Source organism: Sus scrofa, chromosome 9, assembly GCF_054392235.1.
Source record: "Sus scrofa isolate SSC_HxYL_T2T_F1_AM1 chromosome 9, Sscrofa_HxYL_maternal_Yorkshire_Landrace_v2.0, whole genome shotgun sequence".
Lineage (NCBI taxonomy): Eukaryota > Metazoa > Chordata > Mammalia > Artiodactyla > Suidae > Sus > Sus scrofa.
In genome coordinates, this window is record NC_139391.1 from 42,334,281 (window position 1) to 42,360,145 (window position 25,865).

General features: G+C 39.1%; 1 long non-coding RNA gene across 1 annotated transcript in view; it reads right to left on the bottom strand.

The window, feature by feature from the left end:
* LOC146399864 (uncharacterized) overlaps positions 1-22,175 on the bottom strand; it is a 112,858-nt gene extending 90,683 nt beyond the window's left edge. Inside the window, exon 1 of the long non-coding RNA XR_014815366.1 lies at positions 21,923-22,175. This is a non-coding gene — a long non-coding RNA (uncharacterized LOC146399864). The remainder of the gene's footprint in view (positions 1-21,922) is intronic.
* Positions 22,176-25,865: the final 3,690 nt, after the last annotated feature.

Consider the following 25,865-nt stretch of genomic DNA (forward strand, 5'->3'; position numbering starts at 1 on the left):
ACAGACTAGGAATAGAAGGAAACTACTGCAGCATAATTAAGCCGTATTTGAAAAGCCCACAACTAATATTATATTCAACATGGAAATACTGAAAGTTTTTCTTTTAGGATCAGGAACAAGGCAAGTATTTGGAACACTCTTGCTACTACTGTTCAACATAGCACTGGACGTCATAGCCAGAACCAATTAGGTAAGAAAAAGAAAGGGCATTCAAAATGGAAAAAGAATAAAATTATCTACATTTCCAGATGACATTATCTTATATTTGGAAAATCTTAAAAGATTCTACAAAAACACCTGTTAAAATGAAAACAAATTCAGCAAAGTTGCATAAACACACAAATAGCACTCAAAAAATCAGTTGCATTCATTTCAAAATCAAAACCACACCTCACACTGGTCAGAGTGGCCATCATCAAGAAATCTAAAAATAATAAATGCCAGAGAAGTTGTGGAGAAAAGGGAACCCTCCTACACTGTTTATGGGAATGTAAATTGGGGCAGCCACTATGAAAAACAGTATGGAAATTCCTTAAAAAATAAAAATAGAGCTATCCTATGATCCAGCAATCCCACACCTGGATATATATCCAGAAGAAAATGAAAACTCTAATTTGAAAAGATGCATGCACCTCAGTGTTCACAGTAGCACCATCTCCAATATCCAAGACATGGAAACAACTCAAGTTCCCATTAGTAGATGATTGGATTAAGAAGATGTGATATATATACAATGGAATATTACTCAGCAATAAAAAAGAATTCAATGTTGCCATTTGCAGCAACATGGATAAACCTAGAGAATATTACACTTAATGAAGGCAGAGAAAGACAAATACTATATGATATCACTTATATGTGTAATCTGAAAAAATAATACAAATTAATCTATATACAAAACAGAAGCAGAATTCAGGCATAGAAAACAAACTTAAGGTTACCAAATGGGAAAGGGAGGGAGGGACAAATTAGGAGTATGGGATTACAGCTAAAAACTACTATATATAAAATAGATAAGCAACAACGATTTATGGCATAGCAAAGGGAAGTATCGTCAACATCTTATAATAAACTACAAGGGAATACAATCAGAAGAAAATAACCAAATCATTCTGCTATATACCTGAAACTAATACAATATTGTAAATCAACTTTACTTCAATAAAAAATCTGCTGCATTTTTATACACACAAAAAAATGACCAATCTGTAAAAATATTAACAATCCTATTTACTATAGCATCAAAAATGATAAAATACTTTGGAATAAACTAAGGAGATTAAAGACTTCTACACATAAAGTATTTTTTGAGTGTACATCTTTAGAAAAAAATCAAAGATACAAATAGTGTAAAGGTATCACATACTTATGGATTGGAAGGCTTAATACTGTCAAAATGATCATACTTTCCAAAGCAATCTTCAGACTAAATGTAATAGTTATGAAAATTCCAAAGGCATTTTTATATAAATAGGAAGTCATAAAAATCATATGGAATCTCAAGGACCTTGAGTAAAATAATCATGAAAAAGAACAAAGTTGGAAGACTCAGCCTTGATTATAAAATGATACCACAAAGCAACAGTAATTAAGTGGTACTGGCATAAAGATAGAGATATAGGCAAATGGAACAGGATAAAGAGCCTATAAATAACCCTTTGCATATCTGGCCAGATGATTTTTGACAAGGCTGTCAAGCCTACACAGTGGGGAAAGAAGAGTCTCAAAAAATAGTGTTGGGAAAACTGGATATCCCATACAAAAGAATGAATTTGGACCCTTAACACTACATAAAACAATTAACTCAATCTGATTAAAGACCAAAACATAAGACCTGGAACTATTAAACTTCTAAAAGAAAACCTAGGGGGAAATCTTCAGGACATTAGATTTGGCAGTGACTTCTTTGCACAACACCAAAAATACAGGCAACAAATAAAACAACTAGATAAATGGGACTACACCACCAAACCCAAAAACTCCTGTGTGTCAAAGAATAATACATGAAAAAGCCTACAGAATGGGAGAAAATAATTGCAAATCATACATCTGATAAAAATTAATATCCAGAATATATAAGGAATCCCTACGACTCAACAAATTACCTGATTAAAAATGGGCTAAGCAAAGCAACAAAATCAGAAATGGAGAAAAAAATTAAAATTTACAAACACAGAAATATAAGGTATCATAAGAGACTAGTACAAGCAACTATACATCAATAAAATGGACATCCGGAAGAAATGGACAAATTCTTAGAAAGGTGCCAGTCTTGAGAGCAAGACTTAACCAGAAAGAAATAGAAAATATGAAGAGATCAATTACCAGTACTGAAATTGAATCAGTAATTTTAAAACTCCCAATAAACAAAAGTCCAAGACCAGATAGCTTCGCTGTGAATTCTACCAAACATTTAGAGAAGACTTAACACCTATCCTTCTGAAACCGTTACAAAAATTGCAGAGGAAGAATACTTCCAAGTTCATTCTATGAGGCCATCATCACCCTGATACCAAAACCAGAGAGATCACACAAAAAAAGAAAATTACATTTGAATGTCACTGATGAACATAGATGCAGAAAAATCCTCAACAAAATACTAGAAAACCAAACTGAATCCAACAATACATTAAAAGAAACATACATCATGATCAAGTGAGATTTATCACAGGGATGCAAGGATTTTTTTTTTTTCTCCCGCTTTTTAGGGCCACACCTGTGGCATATGGACGTTCATAGGCTAGGAGTTGAATCAGAGCTACAGCTGCGGGCCTGCCCCACAGCCACAGCAACTTGGGATCTGAGCCATGCCTGTGACCTACACCATAGCTCGGGGCAACACTGAATCCTTAACTCACTGAGGATGGAACCAGCAACCTCGTGGATACTAGTCAGATTCGTTTCTGCTGAGCCACTACTGGAACTCCCAGATTTTTCAGTATACACAAATCAACTGATGTGATACAGCATGTTAACAATTGAATAATAAAAACCGTATCATCTCAATAGATGCAGAAAAAGCTTTTGATAAAATTCAATACTCATTTAAGATAAAATGAGATCCTGCTGTGTAACACTGGGAACTACATCTAGTCACTTATGGTGGAGCATGATAATGTGAGAAAAAAGAATGTATACATGTACGTGTAACTGGGTCACCATGCTGTATGGTAGGAAAAAAAATGTATTGGGGAAATAACAATTAATTACAATTAAAAACAAAATTACTTTATGAAAAAAAAACTTCAGAAAGTAAATATAGAGGGGACATATTTCAACATAATAAAAGTCTTTCATGACATATCCATAGCTAACATCATACTCAATGGTGAAAAGCTAAAATCAATTCCTCTAAGATCAGGAACAATACAAGGATGTCCACTCTCACTGCTTTTATTCAGCATAGTTTTGGAAGTCCCAGCCATAGCAATCAGGGCAGGAAAATAAATAAAAGGAATCCAAATTGGAAAAGAAGTATTAACTGTCACTGTTTGCAGATAACATGATAATATACATAGAGAATCCTAAAGACACTACCAAAAAACTTCTAGAGTTCATCGGTGAATTTGGTAAATTTTCTGGATACAAAATTAACATACAGAAATCTGCTGCATTTCTATATACTAACAACAAAATATCAGAAAGAGAAATTAAGGAAACAATCCCATTTACCATCACATGAAAAGAATAAAATATCTAGGAATAACCTACCAAAGGCAAAATACCTATGTTGACAGAACTGTGAGACCCTGATGAAAGAAATTGAAGATAACACAAATAGATGGAAATATATACTGTGTTCTCGGATTTGAAGAATCAGTATCGCTAAAATGACCATACTACCCAAGGCAATCTACAGATTCAATGTAATTGCTATCGAATTACCAAGGTGTTTTTCACAGAACTAGAACAAAAAAAAATTAAATTTGTATAAAAATACAAGATCTTGAATAGCCAAAACAATCTTGAGAAAGAAGAGTAGAGCTGGAAGAATCAGCCTTCTAGACTCCAGACTATACTACAAAGCTACATTAGTCCAAACAATATGGTACTAGTACAAAAACATGTATAGTTCAATGGAACAGGACAGAAAGCCCAGATATATATATATATATATTTTTTGGTCTTTTGTCTTTTTTGTTGTTGTTGTTGCTATTTCTTGGGCCGCTCCCGCAGCATATGGAGGTTCCCAGGCTAGGGGTCGAATCGGAGCTGTAGCCACCGGCCTACGCCAGAGCCACAGCAACACGGGATCAGAGCTGCGTCTGCAACCTACACCACAGCTCACGGCAACACCGGATCGTTAACCCACTGAGCAAGGGCAGGGACCGAACCCGCAACCTCATGGTTCCTAGTCGGATTCGTTAACCACTGCGCCACGACGGGAACTCCAGAAAGCCCAGATATAAACCCACCAATTATGGTCTAATCTATGTACAATGAGAAAAAGACAGTCTCTTCAATAAGCAATTTTGGGAAAACTGGATAGCTACATGTAAAAAATGAAATTAGAACATTTTTTAACACCTTATGTAAAAAATAAACTCAAAATGGATTAAAAACCTAAATGTAAGACCAGATACTATAAAACTCCTAGAGGAAAACATAAGCAGAGCATTCTTTGACATAAATTGTAGCACTATTTTTTTTTTGATCTGTATTCTAGAATAATGGAAATAAATACAAAAACAAATAAATGGAACCTAATTAAACTTGAAAGCTTTTACACAGCAAAGGAAACCATAAGCAAGATGAAAAGACAATCTACAGACTGGGAGAAAATATTTGCAAATGAAATGATTGAAAAGGGATTGATTTCTAAAATATATACAGCTCCTATAACTTAATATAAAAAATCCAATCAAAAAATGGGCAGAAGACCTAAACAAGTATTTCTCCAAAGAAGATATATGGATGGCCAACAGGCACACACAAAGAATGCCCATCACTAATAAATAGAGAAATGAAAATTAAAACTACAGTGAGGTTTATCACCTCACACCAGTCAGAATGGCCATCATTAGAATGACTCCTAATAATAAATGCTGTGTTTATACAGGAAAAAAATAGACTTGTATAAATAACATTCACTTTACTGTATACCCGAAACTAATACAACATCGAAAGTCATCTATACTCCAATAAAATTTTCTTTTTTTGCTTTTTAGGGCCACACCCATGGCATATAGAGGTTTCCAAACTAGGGGTTCAATTGCAATTGGAGCTACAGCTGGCAGCCCTATGCCACAGCCATATCAGATCTGAGCTGCATCTATGATCTACACAACAGCTCATGGCAATGCTGGATCCTTAACCCACTGAGCAAGGCCAGGGATCAAACCTGCAACCTTATAGTTCCTAGTCAGATTTGCTTCTGCTGTGCCACAATGGAAATTCCATCCAATGAAATTTCTAAAATATGCTGGAGGGGCTACAGGGATAAAGGAACCCTCCTACACCATTGGTGGGAATGTAAATTGGTGCAGCCACTGTGAAGAATAGTATGGCGGTTCCTTAAAAAACTGTTACCATATGATTCTGCAGTCCCACTCCTGGACCCATATCCAGAGAAAACTCTTAATTGGAAAAGATACATGCATCTCAATGTTCACAGTAGCACTATTTACAAATCAAGATGTAGAAGCAACACAAATGCTCATCGACAAGTGAATAAAGTAAACATGGTATACACATGCAATGAAACATAAGGGCTCTCTCAAGACAAAAACCGAAATCCTGTTACATGCTCTAACATGAATGAACCTCAAGGAAATGATGCCAAGCAAAATGAACCAGTGACAAAAGGACAAATATTGTATGACTCTACTCATATGAAGTATCTAAAGTAGTCAAAAATCATAGAAACAGAAAGTACAAATGGTGGTTATAAAGGGCAGGGGAAGGGAAATCAGTGTTTAGTGGGTGTAGAGTTTTGGTGTTGCAAGATGAGGGTTCTAGATATCTCTTGAAGAACAAATGAATATACTTAAAGCTATTGAGTTGAACATTTTAAAATGGTTTTGGGGTAAATTTAATGCTGTGTTTGTTTTCACAGGATGTGTGTCCTGTTTCATAGCAAATAAACATCAATGTGGAAATCCAGAGCATGTCATTTCTTTGCTCAAAATGCTAAAAGGAAATACTCTCAGTTGTTCAGTAGCTGTTAATGACTCAAATTCTTTATTTTCTTCCATACTATGTCAACATTAGGAAGCAAATTAAAAAACTTATCTGTTGGTAAAGCAGCATGTGAATTGGCTTCAGGTGTAAGCCCTGCTGCACCCATAGCTGTGGCTCTGCTAGGAGTAATTCCAATGCTCCTTTCCAATCCACACCACAGCTCACAAAATATGTATGAAAATTCTCCCTCTGCAGTATGAGTCTCCAATGAAAACCAAAAGCAAGAAATCATCAAGGGCTGGAGTCTCTTATAAACACTGTACAGGTGCCAAGAGCTTATTCATACCCTACATATCAATCACCTCAACCTACTGTAAAGCAAAATGTGTTCTAGCACATCTTTCAATTCAGATTATATGCTGATAACATTGTGTTTGGATGACAGTATCATTTGATAAGGGAATTTTGGCAACCGTTCTTTTTGTTATTATTTATTTCCCCAATACAATTTTTTTTTCTACTGTACAGCATGGTGACCCAGTTACACATACATGTATACATTCTATTTTTGCACATCATGCTCCATCATAAGTGACTAGACAGAGTTCCCAGCACTACACAGCAGGATCTCATTTCTAATCCATTCCAAAGGCAATAGTTTCTATTAACCTCAAGCTCCCCAACCACCCCACTCCCTCCCCCTCCCCCTTGGCAACCACAAGTCTATTCTGCAAGTCAATGATTTTCTTTTCTGTGGAAAGGTTCATTTGTGCCTTATATTAGATTCCAGATATAAGTGATATCATATGGTATTTGTCTCTTTCTAACTTACTTCATTCAGAATGAGAGTCTCTAGTTCCATCCATGTTGTTGCAAATGGCATTATTTCATTCCTTTTTATGGCTGAGTAGTATTCCATTGTGTATATAACCATTCCTTCTGATGTAACTCTGTGTTTGTCACTAACTTGTGGTTGGCTTTATAAATTTCTCATCACTGACTTGTACTTTTTTTTTTGGTCTTTTTAGGGCTGTGCTCGAGGTTTCCAGGCTAGGGGTCTAATCGGAGCTGTTGCTCCCGGCCTACACCACAGCACGCCGAATTTAAGCCTCATCTGCAACCTACACCACAGCTCACGGCAATGCTGGATCCTTAACCCACAGAACGAGGCCAGAGATCAAACCCGCAACCTCATGGTTCCTAGTCGGATTCGTTTCTGTTGCGCCAGGACGGGAACTCCAGGGACTTGTACATTTTTTATTCTCAGGAGTGTGATGCTGAATGATACCTTAGTAATTCTTATCGTTCCTTTGACTTTATTGATAGAATTCACCAAGTTTGTAGTAGAAGGCAATATTTTGTTCCTTCTCTGGAAAAAAGCAAATTGTTTTCGCAGAGGCGACTGTTATAAAAAAACCTTTGATGGTTTTAATCCTGTTATTAGGACTTTTTTTAACCAGGTGATAGAAATCTACCTCAAACTAGCCTAGGAAGGCGTGGGAAAGAACATATTGACTCAATTGAAAGATACAGAAAGTGTTGAAAGATGAGGACTGTTGCCTCTGGATGCTTCCAGAGCATTTGCAGGCCTTTGTCTCTCCCTTACTATCTCTTGGTTCCGTGTTTCTCTGGTGGTTTCATTTTCAGGCAGTATTTTAATTTTTTTATTTTTATTTTTTTGTCTTTTTGCCATTTCTTGGGCCACTCCTGCGGCATATGGAGGTTCCCAGGCTAGGGGTTGAATTGGAACTGCAGCTGCCAGCCTATGCCAGAGCCACAGCAACGCAGGATCGGAGCCACGTCTGCAACCTACACCACAGCTCACGGCAACGCCGGATCCTTAACCCACTGAACAAGGGCAGGGATCGAACCCGCACAACCTCATGGTTCCTAGTTGGATTCGTTAACCACTGTGCCATGATGGGAACTCCAAGGCAGTATTTTTCAATGTGACAGCCGAAAGGTTGCATGATTCTTATGACTTGGGATCCCAGATCTCTTGGAGCCTATATATGGATTAAAAACATAGAGAAGACTGATGGTCCCACTTTGGGTCACGTGTACATGTTGGATGGAATGACAGAGGCCCAAGGTATAAATGATTTTGGTGATGACGCCTAGACCATATGACCAGACTCCATTGCTAGAAGTGAAGGAAAGTATATAGACACAAAATATTTTTCTTCTACTGCAGATGTAGTTGACAAAGTCTTATAAAAAAAATAATACCCAAGGGGCAAATAGGTTACTGATTATATAAAATTTAATTACCAGAGATTTGTGGGTTTATTTCTTTATACTTTTTTAATGTAATTGCATAAAATTACCACATTCACGGATGTTTGGAAAGAAGCCCTTCATTTTGTGTAAAATGATTTTGAGTTGAAGGATTTGTTACTGGTTTTACCATTACATTTAATTTCAATAATCTGCTCTTAAGCCTTTGAGTTATTTATCTTTGTAGTGAGATTATAAAATTACATAATAGAAACCAATAAAATGTAAATTTAACATAAACAAATCCCTGAAATGATTTTTTAAAAATATGGTTGCAAATACCAAACTGCTCCATGTTAACTGAACACTAGTCAAGATATTTTGTATTACCAAAATAGACCTTACGATTCATATACCACCTTTGAGCAAGCAATTTTTATTAAGAATATGGAGAAATCTGGGGAAAATCATAATTTTGCTTGACAGATAAATCTTTCATGGCTTTAGTTCTCTGTATTAGGTAAGATTTTTTAAAAACAGGTGATAGAAATCTACCTCAAACTAGCCTAAGGATGAAATGTATTTCATTTCATTTCAAATTTATGAAATAGAAGTAAACAAAGTGTTTAAGTGGTTTTCTTTGAGAACTCCCAAAACATCTAGTCCCTTGATAAACTACCTGCAGGCCACATGCTGAGACCAGCTCTTTCCCCTACCAAGGCATTTTCAAAATCGGCTCCCCCATGAGCCTGGGTACCACAACTGCCCGTGAAGCTTTTACAAAACAGTGATTGACAGACTTAACTTCTGACCAACCAAGTAAGACTTTTCCTGGGAGATGCTCAGGAATCTGTATTTCTTTATATTTTTCCAATGTAATTCTAACACCTCCATCCTGGCCTCTGGCAATAGGATCAATTTAGGAATGACACCCTAAAGCATCCTGTCACCACTCTATTGCTCAAGGTCAGGTGGCTCGTGCTTGTTTATTTGCCCTGTATCTCTCCTTGGTTCTCACCTAAACTCATCATGGTTGAGTCGTCACTACAAGATCTCTGGGAAGCAGCTCCCAAGACAGGTAACTCATAATTCTTGTGAAAGTTTCATCAGTAGGTTGGATAAATAAAAGCAGCGTTAGTGCTTTTTCTACTAAGAGGCAGCTTTTTTCTACTCTAATCTGCTCTGGATCCAATAAAACTAGGGGTCTATGCTTTCTCTTCTACTTCACATCATGAAAGAAGGGATTCTAGTGCTCAAGAAAGGTCATCCCATTTCGTACATATTAGTCACCCCAGGAATAGGGGGACCATTTATCTCCTTATCTTCATAATCTGGGTCTCAGATATTTCATATAATATGTTCTTCCTTCCTGCAAAGTATGACCTGGGCAGAGAAGGAAGAACATATGGTCAAGGATATGGTCAATACATATTGAGATGTGTAAGCTGAGGACCATCTGGTCACAGAGAACTTACAATGCCACCACTATTGTCTTGAACAATTCACCTCTGACCCCAAGCTGCACATCTCACTAAGCCAAATAAGAGTTCTGTGATTGAAAAGTCCTGCCCTGCTCAGAAGGCTGTTCAGTATCAGGCCATTGTCATTTAGTTACACACTTTAGGGAGGAGGCAGGTGGTGGTTCAGTATTCCATACTCTAAGCAGTTGATAAAAAGTATTCTACTTTTCACTTCCACTTGCAAAGTGCACTTTCTCTAAGGATGATGGAAATAAATAGGTTCTCCCTTTCTGCGTGTCTGCTGCTAGTTTACAGTAGGAGCCAGCAAACTAATGGCTCCCCGCCAAACCCAGTCTGCAGCCTGTATTTATTCAGGCTAGGGAGTGGGATGGGTAAATACGGTCATTGCCTTTTTAGGTTTGTAAAAATAAAGCGAAGAAAAATATGCAATCATCAAAACCTGAGATAGTTGCCATCTGGCCCTTTACAGACAAATTTACTGAACTTTGGCTTAGAGCCCTTTTAGACTGGTGTAACTGGTTATACCCTGGCTGGTCCTCCTCTTAAACATTTCCTGACTCCACCATGAAGATCAGCTAAGAGTCATTTCTGATCTAGGTCACATACCTGTCCTACAATTTACCAAATCCTGTTGGTGCACAGGTAAATGTTCAACAATCAGCAGTTGGAACCAAAAGCCCTGACTTGCAGCATCTGCCAATTTCTGTGGTATAAATATCCTTCCCCGTGACTGACTCAAGCTAACATGATGTCACAAATGCAAACAATCGGATCTTGCTAGATGGTAAGATCTACTGCCCAAATCCCAAGAGGTATGAGGCATCTGGCATGGTGGAAAGAGAGTTGTTCCTGGTTAAACATTTCTAAATTCAAATCCAATCTTCACTGCTTAACTGGGTGATCTTCAAAAATTCACTTAACCTCAATAAACTTGTTTTCTCCCCTGCAAATGTGAAGTAATGCTACACACCTCTCAGGGAAAAGGGTTAAGTGAGAATAGATACAGTCACACATGCCACACAGTGCTTGGGACACACCTTCCTCCCTTCTCCTCCACCGGCCCCATAGCAGAGCTGAGATTTCATCTTCCTCCCTCCAGCTTCTCTAAAGCTCTCTCTGCTTAGGCCAGGACTGGATGGGAGCCCTGTGGATCCTCCTTCTGGCTCTGTTGTGGAGTGTGGGTCATCAGAAGTATAAGGGCCCCAGGAAAGGTTTGAGGTCTGAGAGAGCTGGCTGGGGCCTTATGAGCAGGACAAACCCCAAACTTCGGGTGGTTTGCCCTGAGAGTAAGTCTGTCAAAGGAGAAAAGAGTCACTGGATTCCACTTGAAGGGCTGTATGCTAATCTTACATTGCTCTGGATCTGCCACGGCTGACACAATTATATAGAAATAGAAGCCATTCAGTACATACTTGCATGGAAATAGGAGCCATTCAATATATAATTGCTGGATGAATAAATGAATGATTGTATTTGTCAATAAGTGAACACAATCATGATCAAATACAGGTTAAGAGACTGGGCTCTGAACAGCCCGGATTTGAATCCCAGCTTTGTCCCTTATTACCTCTGTATTCTCAGATAGCTTACTTAACCTCTCCCTGTTTCAGTTTCATGGTCTGTAAAACGCAGAATGGTATCCATTTCTAGGACTGACTTAAGATATGCTGTAAAATAATTCTGGAATAATATAAGGGCTCAAAAATATAAACTATTATTATCCTTTTAACAATTAACACTCATTGATATCCACTAGCCCTGACTCTTCTTTTAATGTTAATTGGTTCCTCATTTCACAATACAATAGTACCACTCTTATGTCAAGTTGCCTGATTGTAATAAACCAAAATTCATCATAGCTAAATATTTGTTCTTTCGGTCTCTCATGCTCATCAAATTAAAGAAGCAAAGGCTGCAATGAAGTCAAAACAAGCCTGAATTATAGCAGCAAAAGATGTTAAATCCCAATGGCCCACTCTTGCCTTGGAAACATTCTCTGCTTCACAGACATGTCCAGCTTTATCTCATCTATGTCACCATGCTTACTTCTTAGATTTTTATATCTTTGGTAAGATATATGAGAGATGATGGTTAGGAAATAGAATGTTTTCTGTAAATATTATGATTTAGTCATTAATTTTTTTATTAAAGTATAGTTGTTTTAAAATATTATGTCAGTTTCTGCCATACAGCAAACTAACCAAGTCATATATAAAAATATACCTACTTTTTCTCATCATCTTCCATCATGTTCTATAACAAGAGACTGAACATAGGTCTCGGTGCTATACAGTAGGATCTCATTGCTTATCCATTCTAAATGTGATAGTTTGCATCTACCAACCCCAAAGTCCCTGTCTATCCCACTATCTTCTCCCTCCCCCTTGGCAACCACAAGCCTATTCTCCATGTTTATGAGTCTGTTTCTGTTTTGTATATAGGTTCATTTGCGTCACATTTTAGATTCTACGTATAAGTCATATCAAGACAAAAACTAAGAATATGATTTGGTTCTTTTGATGCTTTGGGGAAGTAGTGGTATGGGGTAGCATTCATCTTTCGGCCTTTATTTTTCAGTAACTAATGTGAGAAATGAATCCTCTCCCATGACTACCAGCCTTCACCTCACCCCTGAACATAATTCCTGACATGTAGTCCCAATATTTTGCTAGTGCCAACTTGATTGTGGATAATTTTCCATTAAATCCTGCAAGTAATCTTTGATTTTATAATTAAGTAACTGGATTCAGATTTTTGCTTCAATTTGCGGTTTTCTCGCTTTCAAGTTGGGCTGTACCTTGTGTAAGACCTGTCACCATAAACAAATGTATGTCTTGAATCACTTTGGCTTGGAACATTTGCTCTGCTCCATTAACAAAATGGTAGACAATATTCTGGGGAATGTGACATAATTCTTAAAATTTGCATCCAAAAATAGAACAATCCTTATCAAAGTCATTAGTGGGGAAAAAAAAAAAAAAAGAAATGAAAGGCCATGTCAAAACCAAGGAACAAATCCAGAGTCAGACATAGAATAAAGTAAGGACAAGGTGGGACTTCAGATGGCATACAGGTGATGGATGGACTTGGTGCAACTGGACTTTTTGGAAGAACCAAGGTATTCTCTTTCTGATTCTTTCTCTCTCCCCCTCTCTCTTTCCTTCTCCACTTCCCCTCTTTCTGTCTCTCTCTCCATTTTGGTAGAAGGATATCTGTAAATGTTAACATGTATAGCCTTAAGAACAACTGCATGAAATTTTCATCTACATTGTAAAATGGTCCTGAGGTTATTTGGGTTTGCTTTTTGATTTACTTATATCTAATTTGTTTCCATCCCTGCAATGTCTGACATTTCCTAACATTTTTTTCCCTAGTCCCCTACACTCAGTATCATACCCTTTTCTTTTTATATTGGAAGGTAATTCTGAGTTCATTTCTGATTTGTTCAGGCTTCTAGCAGCCATGGATAAAATTTCACATGTGACACTAAACTCTTCTTATAAACAGAAATTGTGGAATAAAAAATGAGGTCCCCTTCCATTTAGGGGTCTGAAAAGGAACTTGAGAGGGCTCTCACTGGTCAAATATGGGGCAATTTGAACACTGAAAAGAATGACTGCAATTGATTGAAATGCATTAAATATATAAAAATCTGAGTTTATGGGAGACCAAGGGAGTGAGAGAGAGCAGAAATCTCATTTATCATCGCTGGAGGTAGGAAGTGCAGAAACACCTTACTCTTAATAATTAAAGCTAAAGAATTAGCATTCATCTTGCATTTCCTATGTGAATTATATTTAGGGAAATCAAAAGAACTTGAACTGATGAAGGAAAGTTCTTATTATAGAATTGTTCCAGGGAATAAATGAAGAATTAGAAAATCACCAGTTTATGAAGTTCCCGTCGTAGCTCAGTGGTTAATGAACCTGACTGGCATCCATGAGGACACAGGTTCGATTCCTGGACTATCTCTGTGGGTTAAGATCTGGCGTTGCTGTGATCTGTGCTGTAGGTCACAGACTCGGGATCCCACGTTGCCATGGCGTAGGCCAGCAGCTGCAGCTCTAGTTGGACCCCTAGCCTAGGGCCCTTCTTATGCTGCGGGTGTGGCCCTAAAAAAGGACAAAAAGAAAATCACCAGTTTTTGAACTCTTAATGAATGCCTATCTAGATAATAACCATTAATTAATGCTAGAGTGAGTCATTAGATATTCACAAGATGCCCAAAAATCACCCCATAGATTACTTCCTGGCTGTAAGAGAAAGTGCATCTACACAGTGGGGAAGTCAGCCTGCCATCACCCAAACCAACTTAGCACCACTACAAGTAGGACAGTTGGCCACTATATGCCTTCTGTCGTGATGAAATGTGAAGTGCTTTTGTTCAAAATGTTGAACCAGAATCTCATTGAGTCTTCAGAGCCATTTCTAGTTTATAGGAAACCTAGAAGAGTAAAGGACCAAATTAAATAACACTTTGGGAGTTCCCGTCGTGGCGCAGTGGTTAACGAATCCGACTAGGAACCATGAGGTTGCGGGTTCCATCCCTGCCCTTGCTCAGTGGGTCAAGGTTCCGGCGTTGCCGTGAGCTGTGGTGTAGGTCACAGACGCGGCTCGGATCCTGCGTTGCTGTGGCTCTGGCGTAGGCTGGCAGCTACAGCTCCGATTCGACCTCTAGCCCGGGAACCTCCATATGCCGCAGGAGTGGCCCAAGAAATGGCAAAAAGACAAAAAGACAAAAAAAAAAAAAAAAAAAAAATAACACTTTGAGGAAGCAGTAAGAAAATCCAGAAGATGGGATATTCTTCAGGATGGACTGTTCTGTTTTTCAATGAGTCAATGTCAAAACAAAAACAAAACAAAAACAAAACCCAAGGAGTTGTGAAGTTACTGTTCTAGATTAAAAGAGATTTAAGAAGTAGAATGGTGGTTGCCAGAGGCTGGGGGTGGGACAATGGGGTGTTGTTCAGTGTATATAAAATCTTTCAGTTTTACTAGGTGAACAAATTCTAGAAAACTTTTTTTGTGTGTGTCTTTTCTAGGGCTGCACCCATAGCATATGGAGGTTCCCAGGCTAGGGGTCCAATCAGAGCTGTAGCCGCTGGCCTACACCAGAGCCACAGCAATGTGGGATCTGAGCCGCGTGTGCAACCTACACCACAGCTCATGGCTATGCTGGATCCTTAACCCACTGAGCAAAGGCAGGGATCGAATCCACAACCTCCTGGTTCCTAGTTAGATTCATTAACCACTGAGCCACGATGATAACTCCTGGAAAACTTCTTATAGTTAGCAATACTACAATTAAAAAATTAGCAGTGTAGATTTCATGTTAATACACATACCCACAAACTAAACAAAAATAACTAAGCTGCACAGGAAAACTTTTAGAGGTGATAAGTATGTTTATTACCTTGATGGTGGTGATGGCTTCGTGGGTGTTACACATATGTCCAAGCTCGAATTGTACAAATTAAATATGTACAGTTTTTTGGTATATCAATTGCACCTCAATAAATCTGTTTTTAAAAAGAAAAACTTAAAAGATATGTAGCATTCAATTATTAAAACGTTAGGATTATTTTTTGAATCCTGCTGGCTTGAACTTGTAAAAGATGTTTTGGGGACAACTGGGGAATTTTGAATGTGAATAGGATATTTGGTGAAATTAAGCTATTACTATAAATCTTGTTAGGAATGATGGTGGCATTGTCCTTAAGAAATCACATGTTTTTAAAAGGAGCAGCATACATACACATTTGGAGCTAAAGTTTCATTTGTCTGACAGTTACTTTAAAATACTTCTGCCAAAACACAAAATGGAAAAAATATGGTTAAATGTTAATCATTGTTAAAAATCAGATGATAGAGAGCTAAGGATTAATTATAGTCCATTCTACTTACTTATATAAATGTTTGAAAATGTTCAATAAAAAGTGAGAAAGAATACAAGGGTCCAGAAATCCTGTGTTATAAGAAAATGAAGTCATGTTTATCACTGCTTCTTTTCTCAAGGTCATGAAATCCACAATAAGGGTAGTAAATCTCATAGAATTTTTAATGAAACTGCTGTGATTATAGGTACCTATAATCATTAGTGCAACTGATATGTTTGGGCTTCATTTATCTGTGACAAAAATTAAATGTTGGAAATTCTAATTTTAAAAACTTTTAAATACTACTAGTAGATAGTACATGTTAAAAGCAAGGCCAAGTACAATAGAATGTTATTACATGGAAAACCACTCTCTCCAAAGAGTTCATATTTCTCTTTTAGGTCACAGGTGGTATAACAAATTCATGTTTGCACTTATTGATTATACTGACAGTAGATGGAATTCATTGAGTTGTCACTGGGAAAGATGAAGAATCTAGATCACTTCCAGCTTCTCTCCTCCACTATAAAATTTCTTTCTTCTTTTACTACTTTTAGTGCTCCTGTTGATTGTTTTGTTTATTCCTTTAGATCATATAGTCAAACCTCTACGTCATCTTAGAGCACCTGTAGTTGGTATGTCTTCACTGCCAGCACAGACTGTAAATAACAGTAGTTCTCTACTACTTCCTTCCTTTTGCCTCTCTCCCAACCCAACTAAAGAAATATTTTTAATGAATAAATTAATAACAATTTTAGGAAACAAGGAAGAGTATCAACATCAGATGAGAAACCTTTAGCCAATTCTGAAAAGTCAGAAAACAATGTCATTCCTGCCAACATTCATGTCTTCCTAGAAGTTCCTTCCCCTTTCCCGAAAGCCTCAAATTTCCCCCATTCCTGAGCGTGTCAGGTACTTTGGTGTTCACAGCCCTGCAGGTCTTTCCTGATTCCCCCCACTCACTGTTACTCCTACCACCTCCTAGTACTCGCTCCCATTCACATGCTATTCCCTCCTTAACAGCCTGTTCATGGGCCCTCTCCTGCCTGGGCTCTTGGGCTCCCGGACACATGTGTCTCAGCCTGGGGCTGAGTGTGGACTGCATCAACCCCATGGGCGGGGATGCGGTTGGGGTCATCTCTGAGCTCCGTGACATTCATTCTCAGTCCCCTTCCTGCCTATCAGCAACATTTGAGCATTTGACATCCTCTGCTCCTTGAAACCCTTTAACTTCTCTTCTAGGGAGGCATCTTTGGGTGTTCTCCTTTTAAAGACTTTCAGGGAAATTAGGTCAGAGCTCTGCAAACTAAATGGTTTCCTCTAAATAGGCTCCTCAGTTCAGTTGATCTAAAGGATGCTGAGTGATAAATAAAGGATGCTGAACTGATGGATCCTTGAGTGGATGGGTCTGACTGAGGACCTTCATGTGAAGAGTGCAAGGACTCAGCTGGAGAAAGACCTATTGAGGGAGTCTGAGTCAAGCATAATCCTGTCCTTCTGCTTCGTTGATGAAGGCCTGTTTATCTGTAGAACAAAGCTTTTTCTCTGAAACTAAGAAACAATGCTCTTCCTATGGATCAGGGCACCTGCTGGGTATCACGCAATAGAAGGCTTCTTGGTTGACGACTCCATGTTCAATTGGGTAGCCACCAGCTACATGTGGCTTGTAAGCACTTGGAATGTGGCTGGTCCAAATGGATGTGTGCTGTTAAGTATAAACACACTCCCGATTGCACAGTCTTAGTATTTTAAAAAAAATACCAGAACATATCTCATTCTTTATATTGATTATATGTTAAAATATTGATATGTGGTGTTAAAATATGTGGTGTTAAATAAAATATTAAAATTAAGTCCATCTGCATCTTTTGGATTTTTAAATACCATTACTGGAAAATTTGAAATAGAAATGGCTCATACATTGCTCTTTTTAATGCAGCCATTTCCAGGTACAGTTGAACTTATTTTGTACTGAAGCTGCACCCAGAGAGGATTTGGGGAGGATGTGGCAAAGCGTTTCTTGTCCTCTAGAGAGCAGACACCCCTTCCTCTCTTTGGGGTGGTTGAGCAGGAGATACAGTCTTGGGACCTCTCAGAGCAAGGTGAGCTTGACAAGGAAGAAGTCTCTCACCCTTCCTGAAGAAGCTGCCCTCACATCCTTGCCTGAGGAAAACCCCCCACCATGCTTTTTCCTTTTCCCCAAGTGTTTCTCACTTAGTTAAGGATTGTGTGCACACTGAGATCATCCAATTTAGCCTCCTTTTAAGATTTTAACTGGTTTTTATTTTTTCCATTATAGTTGGTTTACGGTGTTTTGCAAATTTTCTACTGCACAGCAAAGTGACTCAGTCGCACATGTATGTATATATACATATATTATTTTTTCTCACATTATCCTCCATATATTCCATCATGAGTAACTAGATGCAGTTCCCTGTGCTAAAAATTCTTAAATTAGACGTGGCCGCTCTGTGTGCTTCAGGGCACGATAGATGGTCCTTCAGAGCAGAGCCATAATGGATGGATGAGGAACATACAAGGTGCTTTGTGCAAATCACAGCCTTGTCTCCACATTATTAGCTATGTTGGTGGGCTGGGAACTAGACTTGTATAGCCTGCTGCTGTCTCCTGCCTGGATTCTGCCTCATTTATCCATCCCCATTGCTGGAGGAAGATAGCCTGGGCACCTGAGGCTGACATGAAGGGAGTCAGGGGAAGTGAGGTGAATAAAACAACTGAGGATTAGCTGACAAGGAATGGAAAAATACAGAATAAAAAGATGATACTTAATAGCTTTGGGGAGCTGACTATGTATCGGCACATAGGAAATATTTTTAGTAGTGATATTATTTCTCTTACTTCCCATAGCATATGAAGGCATTAAAAGCATCTCATTTTACAGATGAGAAAACCAACACAGGAAGCAGTTAAATTATCTGCCAAATCACCAATGATCAGTAGCTGGACCAGGGCTTGAACCCAGGCATGACTCTAGAGTGTTTGCCTTTAATGATTTTATTTCCTGCCCATGAGTAGAATTGGGAGAGGGAATTAAGTTGAAAAAAGAAAGGCACTTGAAAAGAAAAATAGAACAAAATAAGCATACCCAAGAAATGTGAGTAGCATGGAGGAAAAGAGAAGTTTGACTGTAAGGAGATATTATCATTATTATTTTGTCTTTTTAGGGCTGCACCTGCATATGGAGGTTCTAGGGATCGAATCAGAGCTGCAGCTGCTGGCTTACGCCACAGCCAGAACAATGCCATATCTGAGCGGCATCTGTGACCTAAGCCACAGCTCGTGGCAACGCTGGATCCTTAACCCACTGAGCAAGGGCAGGGACTGAACATGCATCCTCACAGACACTGTCAGGTTCTTAAGCTGCTAAGCCACAACGGGAACTTCAGGGAGCTTTATTTTTATTTTTTAAGAACTGGGCAGTGAGTACCTGGATATTCAGGTTATCATTCCCTAAACTTTACAAAAAAATTGTAATTTTTAAAAATTGTAGGGAGAAAGGAAGGAAGGAAAAAAAGGATGTTAGGAAAGAAGAAAGGAAGGGAGGGAGAGAGGGCGAGGAAGGAAAGGAGGGAAGGATTGGGGATTCTTGAAATCCCAGGTGTGGAAAGCATGGCGTTGGAAAAGTGATATCAAAACACAGTACTAAGTGATCCATTTGGGCAGGAAGGGAGGAAAACTCAAAATTGTGTTATATAGCAAGATTTCCTTGGGGATTTGGAAGGAAAGAGCCCTGTGATGGGATCTCTATTTGTGTGCTGTTAAGAATTCCCCTAGGCATGCGCCAGCTTTATCCCCCAATCTGAGTTATCTTTATACAAAGATAGATTTACTTTGGCCTGCCTGGAGAGACAGATTTTCATCAGACAACTCCCTTATCTAATGTAGTGAGTGCAAAAAACATTTCCTAGCTTTAAAAGTCTTTTGTGGGGGGCAGGGGTATTGGCAAAGGTGGGGGTCACAAAAATCATCCAGGCAACTAGTGGAAAACAGGAAAATAATATATCATTTTTTTTCCCTTCCCATGTAAAAATACATGGTATGAGTCCTAGGTACATATAAAAGAAATTTCATACACTATCACAAGCAACATGACACCCCCGGTGTTGACACTGCCTCTCACCACTAGATCTTCTGTGCTTAGAACACTTTCCTGACTGAGGTTCCAAGTTCTTCCCATCTGTCTCCTCTTTGTAACTCAAAATTTATCAACAATGCTTCCTCTAGAAAATCAGAAAGACCTTCCTAAATATCCTCCAGAAAAATGTCAAATTGGTTGCAGAGAACAGCAGACACAAGCATAAGGTTTAAGAGAGCATTACTGTCTCTGACAGATTGAGGACCCCCCAAATTCAGAGGATAAATAAAATACTCAAGGTTACACGAAGGGCAAACTTGTAACCTGAAATTTAATCCCAGATCTGTACAATTCCCAACCACACCACCATACACACTGCTTTTCGTGCCATCATGACAGCCCATCTCCCAATTACGCTTTCATCTCTTGGCCCCGAGTCAACTTCAGAGTGAAAGTCTCTTCCCCCTTATCCCACCAGTGTGGCAGACACCAATAGAGCTTCAACATGTTGACACTGAAAATATTACATTCACGTTTGCTTCAAATGTTACAGCCAACAGTGAGCGTGTCGCTCTTGCATTCTTTATCCACCATCTTTTTTTTTTTTTCTTCCTTACCATTTGACCAGTTCTTTGCCATACACAGACTTCAGAAGTCCAAATGTTACCTGGCCACACCAAATCAACACCCAGTTGCCATATTTTAAGTGCCTCCTCTGAACCTCTTGCCGGCCCAAGCCGAAATTCACAATCCTCCATTGCCCTCCCTCCAAACAAAAGGTCTTCCCAGCTGTTTATGAACCTCCCCAAAGGGATGCCTCACGTGTGCATATGAACCATCCAGTGGCCTAAGTTTGCCTCTTTTACCCCTCTCTGCTTTGCCTGCTGACAAGCAATGCTTGCAAAAGCTACGGGAAGAAGGATCCCTGGGAATTCCATGGCTTTATTTTACACGCTAGGTTAATGTTGCTGGCAGAAACTTTCTCCTCCTAATGCTAATAAAGCTAATGATCCTTGGTGTGCCCCAAGAGTGCTAGATTTCAGGTAGTGGTCAGGAGACTACCCTGAAACTCTAGGCTACACTTTTGCCCTGGAGTCCTACAGCAGCATTGCTTGTTCCATAGTTTGCAAAAGTATATTGTCTACATGAACAACATATGAGGTCTGGCCCAGCCAGCCAGAATTCCTCCCCGCATGCTATTAAATTGTGCTATCATGGGACTTCAAGGGGTTGGTGAGGATCTCTGTGTTAACCTTGTTTGTGGTGCCAAATTCCCACTTAAAAATCAGTGGTTTTCAAAGTTGAATGTGTATTGGAATCACCTGGAAACACTTGTGACTTAACCAGTTCTCCCTGGGGAGAGGCAGGGATTTGGCTAAGCATTGACACAGTATTTGGGGAACTCCCTCCCTTCTCCTTCATTTCTAGGATTCTCCTTTAACTTTCCAGTGACTTTCTATTCCATATCTTTTCTAGCTCTTCAAGGCAGAAAAACAGAAGATTTGCTTTAGGAGTTTTAGATGCCCTGCATAGCACAGTCTAAGATTTTCTTTAGGCTCAAAGCTGTGAAGAGAGGAAACGCATTTGTACTGTTCCCATTTTTCAAAGATTAACCCTTCTCCAGAATCTGCCTACTGTTGGTTTCTCTCCCTCCAACACTAAACTTTATAAAAGTTATTTGTGGGAGGATATGCTCATTAGAAACTTAGCCATACTAGAAGCTGGCTAAGCTCTAGTGATTTGAAAGATATACTTTCTATCCTTCATTTTAGTAGTAACCCTAAAACATTTATCCTTTTAATTTTTATTTAGCCATTAATGCACAGAATTAACCAGTATCTATGGCTTACCCACACCCAAACAAACACCAAGAACCTGAGCAGGACTTATTTCTAGCCTCTTTTCTTCACCATCATCTATGTTGAATCATCTGGGATTCTAGTTTCAGATTATTAATCTTTTTACCCACTCCCATATGCACACACATCTTTTTCCTTCTCTTCCTGTCAAAAGATTATAATGTTGATTAATTCCTCAGGATTTTATATTACTAGCTAAATTAGTTTCCTATTACTGCTGTAACAGACCACCGCAAACTAGTGGCTTAAGTGCACGTGAATCGATTACCTTACCTTCTGTAGGTCAGAAGGAAAAAATCAGTCTCGCAGGGGTAAAGTCAAGCTGTTAGCGGGGTTGGTTCCTTCCGGAGACTCGAGGGGAGAAGTGTTTCCTTGTGTTTTCCAGCTTCTAGAGACCACCAGCCTTCCTTAGCTCAGGGCCCTTCCTCCATCTTCTAAACCAGCAGCACGATATCGTTAAATCGTTCCGACTCTTAAATCGCTCCGACTCTCTGGTCCTTACCTCAGCTTCTCATCACTTTCTCCCAGCAGCCCCTTCTGCCTCCTTCTTATAAGAGCCTTTTGATTACATTGGTTTCACTTGGGAAATCTCCCATGTTAAGACCCTTGACTTAATCACATCAACAAGTCCCTTTGCCATGCAAGTTAATGTTGTCACAGGTTCCAGGGATTAAGATGTGGCCCTCTGGGGGAGGGTCATAGGCATCATTTTGCCCACCACACTAAGATGATGTAAATATTTCTAAAGAGGAATCACGCGGTATACTATGATTACATTTTCATTCCTTATCAATTTGTGTTGTGTTGATAATTATCTTATGTCATTAGCTTAATTTTCTATGCACTTACACCCCCATTCTATGTTAGAATAACAAACTCTGCTTAATATGTCAAGCTCTTTGACATATTAGTTCCTGTGATTCTTAGTTTCATGTATTGGTGTGGCCAGGCCATAGTACCCAGGTCTTTGGTCAAATGTCATTTTATCTAGATGTTTTCAAGAAGATTTTTTTTAAACATGAGACTAATGTTTTTAAACTTTAAAAATTTTTTTTGGCTTTTTAGGGCTGCAGTAGCAGCATATGGAAGTTCTGAGGCTAGGGGTCAAATCAGAGCTACAGCCACAGCAACAAGGGATCTAAGCTGCTTCGGTGACCTATACCACAGCTCACAGCAACGCTGGATCCTTAACCCACTGAGTGAGGCCAGGATCAAAATCACATCCCCATGGATACTAGTTGGATCAGTTTCCGCTGCGCCACAATGGAAACTCCAAGACTAACGTTTAAATCAGTAGACTCCAATGAAAGCAGATTGCCTTCATAATGTAGATGGGCCTCATCCAGTTGTTTGAAGGCCTTAATAGAAAAAGACTGACTTTCTTTGAAGAAGTAGGAATTCTCTCAGCAGACTGCCTTTAGCCTCAAACTGCAACTCTTCTCTGTGTCTCCAGCCTAACAGCCACTCTGTTCGTCTTGGCTGCTCCACATCGGCACAATGTCATCAGCCAATCCTTTTCAAGAATCCTCTCTCTCTCTTGCTATGTACACACATCCTGTTGGTCTGTTTCTCTGGAGAACCCTGACTACTACAGATTTTGGTACTGAGAAGGGCTCTAGGGGAACAAAACCTTAAGGGTGTGTCTTTGGAACTGGTTTCAGGGTTTCTGGAATTGGTTTCTGGTGTGATTAAAGACACCAGTGACTCTAATTTCAGCAATACAGAATGCTGTCTTTATAAGAGGAGACTAGGACACAGCTAGGTACAGGGTAAAACCGCTTGAAGAAATGGAGAGAAACTGGCCTTCTACAAGCCAAGCAGAGAGGCCTCAGAGGAAACCAACTCTTTTGACCTTGGACTTCTAGACTCCAGAATTTTGAGAAAATAAATTTCCAGTTTAAGTCACCTATCAGTTAGGTCTTTCATATCACTTCTATAGTATTATTTCTTCGTTGTTCTTTTTTAGCCTATTCTTAACTTCATTGATACAATATCCTATATTGGAGTTCCCACTGTGGCTCAGTGGTAATGAACCTGACTAGTATCCATGAGAATGAGGGTTTGATTCCTGGCCCTGCTCAGTGGGTTAAGGATCTGGAGTTGCCACGAGCTGTTGTGTAGGTCACAGATGTGGCTTGGATCTGGTGTTTTGGGGGCTGTAGTGTAGGGCTGATTGGACCCCTAGCCTGGGGAACTTCATATGCGGAGGGTGCGGCCCTAAAAAGACAAACAAACAACCAAACAAAAACTAATATCCTATCTTATCCTTCTGAGGATATTACCTCGGACTTAAAAGTTCTGTTGCTTTAACTATCTTCTTGAGTGTCCTGTTTGTTGAGTGCTGTGCTGGTTTTTTGGTAGCAAATTTCCACAAAATTAGGTGCTTTTTGCTGATCCTCATCTTGTAGATTTTCCCTGTTCTAATTTCAGTGGCGGCTGGTTTTGGGGGGACAATCCTGCCTCAAGGGGCTGTGGGTACTGAAATAATAGACAGTATTTCTAGGAGGTGATAGTGGTTATTGGGGGGGGGGGCACGGGCTTTTTTCCTGCTTCTTCCTGGGTGCTGCAAGTTGCCTAATACACTGTCCTTCCTCTCTTGCCCAGGTACCCACATTCAGTCCAGAGGCCAATGTTCTGTTGGCAGTTCCTTGGTATGAGTGGACATGGGATGTAATCATCCTATGGGGTCAGCTCACCTGGACATTCAAAATCTATTTTTGTTTGTTTGTTTTTTAGGGCCACACCCTTGGCATAGGGAAGTTCCCAGGCTAGGGGTTGAAACAGTGGTAGCCGCCAGGCTACTTCACAGCCATAACAATGCAGGATCTGAGCTGCATCTGTGATCTACACTAGAGCTTACAGCAATGCCGGATCCTTAACCCACTGAGCAAGGCCAGGGATTGAACCCAAGTCCTTATGGATACTAGTTGGGTTCCTTACCACTGACCCACTATGGGAACTCCCAAAATCTATTTCTTAATCACCCAGATGTTTTGCCAGGGATCCCTCCTGACCTCCTGCATCTACACCTTGAACTTGAAGGACTTCCTTCATATCATCACCTTTCCTAATAGTCCTTGTTCTGGACAAAAATTACTTCTGTTAATCTAGCCCCGTGTATATTTTGTCTTTCATGGATTCCTCATGATCACTGGCATACATTTTATTTTATTTTTAATTTTTTTATGATTTTTATTTTTTCCGTTACAGCTGGTTTACAGTGTTCTGTCAATTTTCTACTGTACAGCAAGGTGACCCAGTCACACATACATATATACATTCTTTTTCTCACCTTATCCTCCACCATGCTCCATCATAAGTGACTAGATATAGTTCCCAGTGCTGTACAGCAGGATCTCATTGCTTATCCATTCCAAAGGCAATGGTTTGCATCTATTAACCCCAAATTCCCATTTTTATTTTATAGTATGTTTATGAATTTGTTCCTTTAAACAATATCTGTTATGCTCCTTTTAAGGATTTAAGTCGGGAAAGGAAGATAGGAGTTTGTGGTCAATCCATTCTCCAATTTTTGTGTATTTCTGTGCACTAGAATAGTGTAAGTAGAACTAGAATTATTTGTTATTTTGAATCTTGATAGAATTTATCTTAAATTAAGAAATCCTCTGCACCTGAATTAGTGGCAGAGTTTTGATGACCTAGAATAATTCTATAAATATTAGGCTTTCTAGGTTTTCTTTATCTTGGCCAATTTTGATCATTTGTATTTTGTTTAAACCCCCCCTTTTTCCCCCACAGAGATCTTTTAATGTGATACCAACTTGACACAATAAATTTTTACAATTTTAAAACTCTCCTGTATATCTATAGATACATCTTCCAAATACAGCTTATTGCGTAATGAGCAACTTTTAGGGCAAAGCTAATTCATCTTGTTTCCTCCACAGTGTAGGAGAAAAGGGCTTTATGTATTTGTTTAGTTTTCTTTTTAATCTCTTTCAAAGTGCTCATTATACTGACATTGGTCATGGTCCAGGGGACCAGACTTTGGCCAACACCAGGTATGTGGCTAATAATTCACGTTTCTATACACTGTTCATCTTTACAGCTCTGGCCGTCAGTAGGAGTCATGAAAGTTATATGACCTTCGATTTGCTTTGTTTCATGATTACATCATCTCTTGAATATGTTATTTGTACCCTTGTAGGGCTGGCGAGTTTGGTAGACTCTCTAGCTTCTTTGGATCCAGGAAAAA